At 42.8% G+C, this 12,096-nt stretch overlaps 1 protein-coding gene and 1 long non-coding RNA gene across 4 annotated transcripts in view; one reads left to right on the top strand and one right to left on the bottom strand.

The window, feature by feature from the left end:
• LPGAT1 (lysophosphatidylglycerol acyltransferase 1) overlaps positions 1 to 12,096 on the bottom strand; it is a 113,970-nt gene that overhangs the window by 97,414 nt on the left and 4,460 nt on the right. The window lies entirely within an intron of this gene.
• LOC112648379 (uncharacterized) overlaps positions 1 to 12,096 on the top strand; it is a 32,803-nt gene that overhangs the window by 16,521 nt on the left and 4,186 nt on the right. The window contains exons 1-3 of one of the 3 annotated variants that reach the window (XR_003128971.3): positions 5,805 to 7,664; positions 8,530 to 8,765; positions 11,221 to 11,307. This is a non-coding gene — a long non-coding RNA (uncharacterized LOC112648379). Of the gene's footprint in view, positions 1 to 5,804; positions 8,766 to 11,220; positions 11,308 to 12,096 lie in introns of those variants that run through there. The other 2 variants (XR_003128972.3, XR_003128970.3) reach the window with 2 other exon arrangements.

The raw sequence follows: 12,096 nt of genomic DNA on the forward strand, positions 1-12,096 counted from the left end.
ATAAACTGTCTTCAAAGTGGCCATTCTTACCAGCAATGAATGAGAGTTCCTGTTTATCAACATCCTCACCAGCATTTGGTGCTGTCAGTGTTTTGTATTGTGATCCCTCCAATAAGTATTAGTGACATTTCATTGTTGTTTCAATGTGCAAATCCCTAATGCATATGATATTTAGTATCTTTCCATATACTTACTTGCCATCTACATATCTACTTTGGTGAGGTATCTGTTCAAGTCCTTTGCCCAATTTTTCTTTGGGTTTTGTTGTTGTTGTTTGTATTTTTGCTGAGTGTTAAAGTTCTTTGTATATTTTGGATACAATCCTTTATCAGATGTGTTGTTTATAAATATTTTCTCCCAATCTGGCTTGTCTTCTTTTTCTCTTTACATTGTCATTCATAGAGCAGAAGTTTTTAGTTTTAGTGAAGCCCAGTTTATCAGTTATTTTTTCCATGGATGGTGCCTTTTGTCAACGTTGTATCCAAAAAGTCATCACCAAACCCAAGGTCATCTAGGTTTTCTTCTGTGTTATCTTCTAAAAATTTTAGAGTTTTGTGTTTTACATTTAGGTCTATGATCTATTTTGAATAGATTTTTGTGAAGGTTGTAAGGTCTATGTCTAGATTCACTTTTCTGTACATAAATGTCTTATTGTTCGATCACCATTTATAAAAGAAGCTATCTTTGTTCCATTGTAACTGTCTTTACTCCCTTGTCTAAGATCAATTGACAATATTTATGTGGGTCTAAGTCTGGGCTCTCTATTCTGTTTCATTGATCTATCTGTCAATTCCTTTACCAACGCCTCACTATCTTGATTATTACAGCTTTATAATAAATCTTGAAATTGGGTAGTGTCAGTCCTTTGCCTTTATTCTTCTCCTTCAACATTGGGTTGATTATTCTGGGTCTTTTGCCTCTTTATATAAATTCTAAATTCAGATTGTTGATATGTATAAGATAACCTGCTGAGATTTTGATTGGGAATTTTTGTTTGTTTGTTTTTTTGTCTAATTGCATTAGCTAGGACTTCCTTTCTACTGTCACTTATCATCACCTAGCCACTTTCCATCTTCCAACATGTCCACATCTCTCATTTGCTGTGGTCTCCATACTTGTTCTCTTTTTCCTTGTGGATTTGTATCTTTTTAAAAAAGATGTTTATTGGGATCCCTGGGTGGCGCAGCGGTTTGGCGCCTGCCTTTGGCCCAGGGCGCGATCCTGGAGACCCCGGATCGAATCCCACATCAGGCTCCCGGTGCATGGAGCCTGCTTCTCCCTCTGCCTATGTCTCTGCCTCTCTCTCTCTCTCTCTGTGACTATCATAAATAAATAAAAAAAATTAAAAAAAAAAATTAAAAAAAAAAAAGATGTTTATTTTATTTATAGTTAAATAAACTCCACCCCCAGTGTGGGGCTCAAACTCACAACCCCAAGATCAAGAATCACATTGCTCTACTGACTGAGCCAGCCAGGTGGCCTAATTTTTTTTCTTTTTTTAATGAGAGAGAGAGTTGGGAGGAGGGTGCAGAGGGAGAGGTAGAGAGAAAAACTTAAGCAGGTTCTAGGTGCCCAGCATGGAACCATGGAATCTCATGACCCTGAGGTCACGACCTGAGCCAAAATCTCAAAAGTTAGACACTTAACCAACTGACTGAGTCACTCAGACACCCCTGTATTTTTTTTAATCCCCTCCCCTTTAGCACTTTAGTAAGATTTTAGAAGACAACAGATATAAGTAAATATGATTAATTCAGTAGGTTACCCAGAAGTGTATTTGTTTTTCATATATCATCACTTTAAAAATTATGCCTAAGAGACCCAAAAAGCTGCAAGCTGTAGGGCTTCTTTCAACTTTTAAGTAGGTCTGATAGCTATGACCTTCATAAACTCTTCCTAGAGACACAATCCCAAATAAGTAATAGGTCTGACACTATATTGATATTCTCATATTTTTATGTACTAACATAAATTAGTGGGTAATTATGTGCTTTCCAAAGGGATTTACTATTTACTATAGGTAGATTTCCCTCCCTAGGAGTTCACTCTCCTAGGACATCTAAAGTAAAATTTTATGTGCTAAAATTCAATTCATGGGCAGCCCCGGTGGCTCAGTGGTTTAGCACTGCCTTCAGCCCAGGGCCTGATCCTGGAGACCCGGGATCGAGTCCCACATCAAGCTTCCTGCATGGGGCCTGCTTCTCCCTCTGCCTGTGTCTCTGCCTCTCTCTCTCTCTATGTCTATCATTAATAAATAAATAAATAAATCTTTAAAAAAAAATTCAATTCATAGCTAATAAGAACATAATCATTCTATATAATATAGTATACTAATATCTTTCTGCTAACCAAGTCACTAAACCTATTCTTTGATTTGGAAGCTGGAATTTAGTGAATGACACCAACATTTAAATCCGTGAAAATTTCAAAGAAGAGGACACACAGAAAGAAAATAGGCCTTGATGTGATTCTGGAGACCCAGGATCAAGTCCCACATCGGGCTCCCTGCATGGAGCCTGCTTCTCCTTCTGCCTGTGTCTCTGCCTCTCACTCTCTCTTTCTGTGTCTCTCATGAATAAATAAATAAAATCTTAAAAAAGAAAGAAAGAAAGAAAGAAAGAAAGAAAGAAAGAAAGAAAGAAAGAAAGAAAGAAAGAAAGAAAGAGGGATCCCTGGGTGGCGCAGCGGTTTGGTGCCTGCCTTTGGCCCAGGGCGCGATCCTGGAGACCCGGGATCGAATCCCACGTCGGGCTCCCGGTGCATGGAGCCTGCTTCTCCCTCTGCCTGTGTCTCCAAGTTACAAGATGTGCTGAGTTTGAATAATGGGTTGTGGATCAAGAATGTCCTAAATTAAAATAATAATGGCAACGGGAGCCAACCTACAGAATTTAAGGGGGGAAAACGTAATGAAAGTAGATTCAATAAGGATTAGAAGGAAGAAATTCTTCCAAATTGATTTCAGGATTTCAAAAGCATTGATATTGCAAAAGATGTGGTGGGGGAATGCCATATGGCATCTTTAACAAGGAAATAGCACATGTGATGACATCAGGGACAAACCAAGCAAAAACATAACGATAAGGACCTCATAAAACAAGATAATAACTAATGTTTATTCAGCATTTACTACATGACAAGCACAATGCTGAATATCATAGCATTAATCTTCAGAGCAGGGTTGTGAAGTAGGAACTATTTCCTGATTGATAGATGAGGAAACTGAGGTTTTTGTGACTTTAAATGATTTGCTCAAGTTCACATGAACTCAGGTCTGCCTGACTCCAGAGTTTCTGATGTGGACTTCTAATTCATAGTCTCAGTAATAATTACTATTTCATAAATATCGTTTATGTGTTAGGCGTTTTGTATACTTCTCTTTATTCCTCACTACAGCCCTATATACTAGATTGAATTAATACCTAAGTATTAATAAGGTATCATACCTTATTAAATATTAATAGTAGCCTTAAAACAATCCTGTGAGGTAGTTATACCGATATTTATAGGATATTACCTTATCAATTATTAATGGTATTTTGATGGAGATTTGCATTCAAAAGTATGAAAAGCTGATATTGAATTCCCTCAAAAGCAAACTATCTTTAGCATCTGTTTCATCTTCCTCTCTTCCTCCTCCCCTCCTCCTTCCCTACACTTCCCCTGCCAATTCTTAGCACATCATAGCTCCCTCCTATACCCAGTTCTAGGTGCTTTTCCTCATACCCATTTTTGGAGCCCATCCTAACTTAGGCAAGGAGTTTGTCTTAGTTTATTTCAGTTGCTATAACAGAGGACCAAAGATAAGGTGGCTTATAAGCAGCAGAATTCATTTCTCACAATTGTAGAGGCTGGGAAGTCCAAGATCAAGGTCTGACAGAGTCGGTGTCTGGTGAGAGCCCACTTTCTGGTTCATAGGCCCTCTTTTCACTGAGTTCTCACAGTGATGACAGAAGGGGAAGGTTGCTCTCGGGGATCTCTTTTATAAGAGCACTAATCCCATTCTTGAGGGCTCCACTCTCATGACCTACTAACCTCCCAAAGGTTCCACTTCCTAGTATCTTCACATTAGGGGTTAGGATGTCAACATATGAATTGGAGGGGTTGAGGGTGGGGAGAAGACACAGACATTCAGTCTGTAGAGGATTTCAGTATTTACAGGCTTAGTTTGTCCCCATAACCTCATCGTATGGAGCTGAGAAGCAAGTCTACTCCATAAGACCTAGAGTCTGGCTCCCTCATCATGGCTGCTTGGTGCCTGTGTGACTTGCCCATTGCCCTATTTCTTTGGTTTCTGGGAAGACCCGGGATTCAGTGTTTCTGAGGAATGCACGGGCGGGGGGAGGGGGTGATTGGGCTGATCTGTGAGGCATACCTCTGTTAGTGCTTGGCCCTTACCATCCTTAGCCCTGAATCTTGACACATATCCTGCTCAGGACCTCAGTGTTAAGACTGCAAATCAAAGGTCAGTCCAGTTGGAACTCTGCATTTCATGACGGGGGTCATGGTTCTCCAGACTTTGAGCTTTTGCTGCAATCTCAATTTCCTCTTGTTGTGCTCCCTGCCTGCCTCCAACCTACGTCCCAGTGCCAAGTTTTCTGAAATTGTGATTAAGGTGACTGGGCCCTGTGGGCCTTGTGCCTGCCTCGCCTGCCCAGTTGGGCCTCCATCCAAAGCGGTAAGCTGCAGCAAGGAAGACCAGCAAGGAGGTAGATTTCCCAAAGAGCTTGCTTAAGATGCTTAAACTTTAGGGTTTCTGTTAGCACTGGGCTGTACAGAGTATTTTAAGTGGGGAGAGAAAGCCAGGTTGTTGTCAAAAAAAATTTTTTTTTTTTTTTTGCTGGTAAATTGCCTACGGTGATCTCAAACAAAAAGGATATGAATCTCTAAGACACAAGTATTTTTGTTGTAATTTCTTTACTCATTCTAAATGAATACTCACTTCTATATCTTATTTTTACTTTGTGTTATTTTTCTAGAAGAGTGACCCCCAAATTGTATAAGCTGCAGGCCCACAAAACCTGGATCTGCCCTTGGGATGATCCATACCCAAGCCTCATCTCCAGAAACTGTGATTTCATTGATCTGGGGGCAGTAGATCTCAGCTGAAGTAAAATTTTTCTACTTCATGGATATCTAGCAATGTCTAGAGACATTTTTAGTTATCACAACTGAGAATGGGGGCATTAATGAGTAAGTGCCAGATTGCTGCTAAACATCCTACAAAACACAGGACAGCCCCACAACAAATAATTTTCTGACCAAAAATGTCAATGGTGTTGCAAGAGAGAAGCCCTGATCTAGAATGAGGCTGTCAGCATCAGCATTTTTCAAAATCTTCTCAATTAATCTGAATATCCAAGCAGGGTTGAGCACAACAGTTCTAGAGATAATAATAGCTAACCTTTACTGCAGAGCACTTACTGTGTGTCAGTCATCGTTCTAAATGAATGAACTCATTCAGTCTCTAGAGTAAGCCTATGAGATATTGTTCCAATTTTACAGATGAGGAAACTGAGGAACAAATATGAATAAACTTATCTTGAGATTCAGTCCCACACAGTTGGGCTCCAAGGCCTGAGAAGTTAACTACTATTACATACCTGAACCTCCTTAGCTGACTTACTTCATCCAACTAGAGATGTGTATGGGAGAAGGGAGTGAGAGTCCTGGTAGCTCCTTATAGTCATCATCTTGCCTACCCCCAACACATAGAAATGGAAATGAGAAAAGGTCTCAAGGTGGATATAGCTGGAAGGGGTGGGGGAGGGGTAGTAGGTAGTAGAGAATCCTTTTGAAGTATGTGTCAAAGGATAGTGGTTGGGGGTATGGGTATTTGTTCCAGTTTCTCAGAAATGTCTTGTGTAGTGCAATCTCATGAAATTTCTTAAAATGAAAGTTTAATCTGAGAATGGTAGACCTCTATTTGGGTAAGAAAAAAACATGTCTTGGCCCATCGGGCTGTAAATAAGTAATAGTAATCATTGCTCCCATCACCATCTCTTGCACAGCAATGGGCTGTGTGGCAATGTACCTTCCACAGATGGCCATATTTAATTGAAAGTCATGCCCAGCAGCTGCCAGAAATGCTGACTACTAGACTGGGAAAAGTACTGCCAAATGGGAGGAATGCAGACAAGTTCTGTGGCAAAATGATAGAAATATATAAAATAAAATGACTCTCTTTATTCTGCTCAAGCAGAAAAGGAAAGTACCAGCATACTTGGACTTTGTAGTTCAATTTCATAACACCGAGATGATGAAGAGAGTTGCTGCCCTCGGGGCAAGGGATAAGGCAAAGATGCAAATATTTCTAAAATAAAACAGGCCATGGAAAGAGGGCTATTCTATGCTTGGAAAAGAACCCCAAGCCCCGCATGAGAACCACAACTATGGCCAACTCCTTGATTTCAGCCCAGTGAGATGCTGAGCAGAGAATATAGTTATGCCAGGCTTGGACTTGTGATTTATGGAAATTCTGAGATAATAAATTTGCATCATTTTGACCCGCTCAATTTATGGTGATTTTTTTACACAACACCAGGAAACGAATACAATGCATTACAATGGTTGATTTTTGAATGCCAAATCAACCTAGGATAAGCCCTATTTGGCCATGATGTATTATCCTTTTATATACGTTGAATTGGACTTGAAAAATTTTGTCAGAACTGTTTGTATGTATTCATGAGGGATGTGGCTTGAAGTGAAAGAAGAAATGTCAAGGAGAAAGAAATGGAAGATGAGAGAGGAACACATGACAGATGAGAGAACAATTTAAGTAGAGGTGGGAAAATGTCAAAATACATTTCAAAAACTATCCAGTGGGGTTTTTTGTTTTTGTTTTTGTTTTAAGATTTTATTTGTTTATTTTAAAGAGAGAGTGTGTACATGCACAAGTATGAGCAGGGGGAGAAGCAGCAGGGGGGCAGAGGAAGGGGAAAGAATCTTGAGCAGACTCTGCGCTGAACATGCAGCGCAACTCGGGGCTTTATCTCAAGACTCTGAGATCACGACTCTGAGATCATGACCTGAGCCAAACCCAAGAGTGATTGCTTAACCAACTGACCCAACCAGGTGCCCCAGCAATACAGCCTTTAATTTGGCTGGATAACCACAGATAGGAAGTCCAGTGGTAGGGAATGCAGCTGGAAAACTAAGGAGCGAAATGTTTGCTTAATTTGGGAGATGAAGTCGAGCCATTGAAAGTCATTGAGGGATATAACTGGATGATTGAGCCACGGTGTGTAATTTAAAGTGCCCCAGGAAGAACCTGGAAGACAGTCGGGAAGCTCTTGAAATTTTCTGGTTAGAAGTCACTAGAGCCTAAACTTGGGCATGGTCAGGGGGAGGAGAGGAAGCGAGAGACAGAGGAAGAGATCACGCTCTTAGCATTCAGCCTAGATGTTAGATTGGCTCCACTCCCTCTTTGGACACCTGAAGAACATCAGCAGGACCTACTCCATCATCTGGTGATTGGAATCAAGCACTGAAGGCAAACCTGAAAACTACTGATCACCTGCAGGTTGGGGTCCCTATGTTCCTGCTGGATCCAGGCCTGGCTGGTTGGCTCCAGACAGGACACAGTTGATAATGGTGGCCCAGGAGGCCCAACCCAGAAGAACTCCAGAAGAAACCAGTTTGAGTCTGCTGTCCATTCTGGGATGGTAGGTGGTTCAGCTGAATAAATGAAACATGGGGGAAGCGACAAGGGGGCTGAGGGAGGAGAACTGTGCTCACTCAGGAGGGGCTTGAAGCATCTCTCTTGGGTCTGTGGTCCCAATGCAGGATAAGAAACAGAGGCAGACAGGAAGGACTTTCCTGGAGGGAGGCCATCACCACGCTGGAAGCTTATCCTACCATAGAAGTTACAGAGAAGCCTCGGGGAAATATAGCATGTTGGGCATTTATTCTTGATCCTTTGCTGCATGCAATCTCCTGAGGAGAGGCCCTCTATTTGTGAGAACACTGGGCAGTCACCCCAGAATGTCCTCCTGGGAGCTGCCCTCTAAATTCATTCTTTCTCCAAGAAGATAGCTTTTATTTTCACAGCAGAGGCAGGTTCCTCTAATGAGATGCTGGCTTTTCCTGGGAGGGGATTAGTACATCAGCTTATCTGACCATCTCTGTAGGGGCACAGATAACCCTAGAAAGTGAAAAAATAATGGGCTGGGTGGACTGATGAGGAGAGGTAAGAACACATCGGAGATATTGGGCCAAAGAAGTGAAGAAGGGGGTTGTGAGGGTACTGGGGGTGGCGTTGGCACAGGATGAGCCCCCAATTCACAACTTTGCTCCAAGCTCGCTCTGCAGCTTTATGTAACACTCCCTCATGTTCCCTTCTGTGGAGGCTTTGAATTATATCCACGGATTCTTTGATCAGCCATCCTTCGATTGGTGGAGGGAGCTTAATTCTCCTCCTCTTGGTGATGGGCCAGACTTAGTGACTACTGGTGGACAGAGTATGGCAGAAATAACTGTGTTACTTCCCAGATGGAGTCATGTGCCTTTCATCTTGGTCACTCTCTTTAGGATCACGTGCTCCAGGGGAAGCCAGCTGCCATGTCATGACAAGAGGCCCATATGACATGACACTGAGACCTCCTGTCAACAGCCATGTGAGTTCAGCCACCATAGAAGTGTGTCCTCCAAACCCAGTCCAGCCTCAAACTGACTGCGGCCCCTGTTGACACCTGACTGACCCTGAGTAGAACAGTCCTGTTGAGCTGCTCTCAAACTCCTGACCTAAAGAAACTGAGATAATACAGGTTTGTTATTTTAAGCCACTAAATTTTGTGGCAATTTGTTATACAGCAGAAGATAACTTATACCTCCTGATGGGTCTCAATCAGCTGTTTCAGGTCAATATAATTCGGTGGCTCTTAACATGGAAGGGCCTAGCAAATAAAGATTATTGAGTAAGACCAATCTCTATTTTACAGTTTAGGAAAGTGAGGCCCTATCTGGAATAGAGTTAAGAGTGTTTTGCTTTGTTTACTTTTGCCTACTTGAATTTATGGTTTTGAACTTTGACAAAGAAAGTTGCGTGTTGGAGTGTACAGATTCATGCAAAGCCCTGGGGTGGAATCCATTATTGAGCTTCTAAACAGGTTTTTGCCTTGCCTATGATGGAGAATTTAAAGGGCATAACAGCAGAATTATAAAGTGGGCAAGGGGACATGTTGCTAATTGGGGGATAAATCCATGGAAAAGCTGTTTCCTGTAGCCTGGAGGCATCTCAAACAGAAGGATACATCTCAAAACTAATAACAATACCATTGACTTACCAGAGATTGGAGCCGTGTACACGTTCTCCATCTGCTCTGATCCCGGGAAGGTGGCTCTAGGTTCACTAGCCCTGACAACGCATTTGATAAAGGGATGAACAGCCTGGTTTGATAGGAACAAAAACAGTTGAAAAGTGGAAGGCACTGTCTCAGCAAAGTGCCATCTAGACTCAGAATTCTCAGGTGACCTAGACCAAACAGGGAGGGATTGCTGGGTCAGGGAAACCAATCCAATAGGGCAGTAAGCGAATGCATGTGCGAATGCATGTAGCAGCTCTTGCCAGTGCTGTCAGGGGCTTCCTAATCTGAGACCATTGAATATTAGAGCTAGAAGTGATTGATAATTGGGATTGCAACTCCAGAAGTGCTGGAGAAGGAGACAATTGTGGGTACTTATCTCCTCTCATTTTCTCTCTTCTCCTTCCCCAGCTGCTGGGTAAGTCCATCACTTTTGCTCTTCTAAAGCAAGGACAGGGGGGTGAGGGGTTTGCAGAGACTCAGAGACCTCAACTTCCCCAGGAAGCTTTCCTTCTTCCCTATCAGATGTGATCCCTCCACCTCCTGAGTGCTCATTCTACTGCGTCTGTACCTTCCTTATAGCCCCATGGTGTCGTATCACACTATTACTGTGTTATACTCCCTTGTGGTGGACACTGTGGTGCGCCACCCGGATCCCCACTGTCGGAGCCAATGCATGAATTCTTTCAGCTTCTGGGGATGTTGTCTACTGAAAATTCATCGCTGAGTTCCTCCCCAGGCATTTCCCTTCCCCAAGACAATCCTCTTGTCCAAGCTTACTCTCCACCCCCCCCACCCCCCCACCCCACCCCCGGGGTGAGGATGGGGGGTGGAGAGCCCACACCCAATAGCATTCTACGAAGACACACCTCCTTTATCTCAATTCTGGACCTCTTTAAAAGGCCATCTCAGCTTCCCTGTGAGCTCCCTGTGAGATCATGTTCCAGTTCAACTCCCCCTTCTGTCAAATCCTATACAGGTGTTGTTCTTGAGGACACTCCCTGATAAACTTCTTGCTCCCAGATCTCCATCTCAGATCAGGGAACCCAGCCAACAACACCCTCATGAGACAAGAAGCTTATGGAGGACCACCTGTCAAATTCTTTATATCTGCCTCCCTCTTCCGTCCTGCTCCATCTCCCTGTACTCAGCGCAGTGCTGAACAGACTTTTCAGATGGATGGGACACAGACAATGACTTGGACAAAGATTGGGCAAGGACTATTTCCCTTCTCCCTTTGCGTCCAAAGTAAACACCGAATATCTTCTAATATGCAAAATATTCATAGACTTTACAAAAAATACAAAATATATACCATCTAAGGAGTTCCTTGTGTAAAGTATTTCCTGGGGACATTCATATTTTAAAACCCAGAGAATGTTTGTTTATTTTTAAAATGAGCAAGTGCAGCCCAGACTAACTTTAATCTTTCTGCTTGAGGTGAGCAGCTCTTGGGGCAGTCAAGAGAGGCATCATAGAAGTCTACTTTGTCTCAGGCAGCCTGGTGTAATGTTCACTGATGAAGAAAGTCAACAACCCATTCCAGTGACCCTGCAACATTCTAGAAAGATCTGCTTACCTAAAACCTTCCCTTGTTTAGCTCAATGATCATTTTGGTTAAGTGATCATTAGTGGCAATGCTTATAGCCTAATTGGGGTTGTATTTCTGCTCTAATGGGTCCCAGTCAACGTTCCCAGCAAGAGGTGGTGAGGGTTGGTGTTTTACTCTTCTAACAGCCTTCTGCTCCACTTGATTAGCCTTGTGGTCCTTCATATTATGGCTGCCCTTCCCAACACCCTGGGGGGATGCCAGAGGACACTTGTTTGAACTGGCTTCTAGGTTACACAGACAGATCCAGGAGGTTAAAGTGCTGAGTTGGACTGCGTTAACATTGACTTTTGTGTCCCCAACATCTAGCACCAGGTCTAGCTTGAAAATGTTTGAATAAATGAATGAACAGACCCAATGATGACTGTCACTCCCTGAGATCCTGAAACTCCAAAGGTGGGTTCATCTGGCAAGCATGATGCCTTTCGTCATTCTTTGTAGACAAGAAGCGTCAGCCTGAGATCCTTAATTCTTCACTCAGAGCACAATGACCTTCACAGATTTTCTCTTCTGTACTTTTACCTTTTCAAATGCAAACAGCAACACCAGCTTAACAGGGGAAGAATATTCTTACCCTCAATCACTCTATTATGTTTGAGCCCCACCTTGGCACTACTTACAGGTCACATAGAGCTGTTCCATTCCCTGGTGGGCCCTGCCCCCCTACCTCCAGGGTTTAGTTCCCATCAGAAATTTCCCAGGAAAGTCTGACATCTTCATCCCCAGTCCGGGCATTCTAAGCCAGGCTCAGCTGACAAAGTGCCCTCAGTTCTCCTTTTCCTAACTAAAGTTTCTAGGTTGACAACCCCCACTCCCCACCCCAGCCCCAGGGGAATCCATTCTGTATTCAGTTGTTTTCATACATTCAGCAGATAAGACTCCTGTGTGGTGCACCCAGGAGACTTTCATTTTTTGATCTGTAAAGTGGCTTTGCATAACTCTGCTCTGCTTAACTGATTTATTTATTTATTTAAGATTTTATCTATTTATTCATGAGAGACACACACACAGACACAGAGAGGCAGAGACACAGGCAGAGGGAGAAGCAGGCTCCATGCAAGGAGCCTGATATGGGACCTGATCCCAGGTCCCCAGGATCACACCCTGGGCTGCAGGCAGCGCTAAACCGCTGCGCCACCGGGGCTGCCCATGCTTAACTGATTTAATTTAATTTCTTTGATTTCA

Source organism: Canis lupus, chromosome 7 (genome assembly GCF_003254725.2).
Source record: "Canis lupus dingo isolate Sandy chromosome 7, ASM325472v2, whole genome shotgun sequence".
Taxonomy (NCBI): Eukaryota; Metazoa; Chordata; class Mammalia; order Carnivora; family Canidae; genus Canis; species Canis lupus.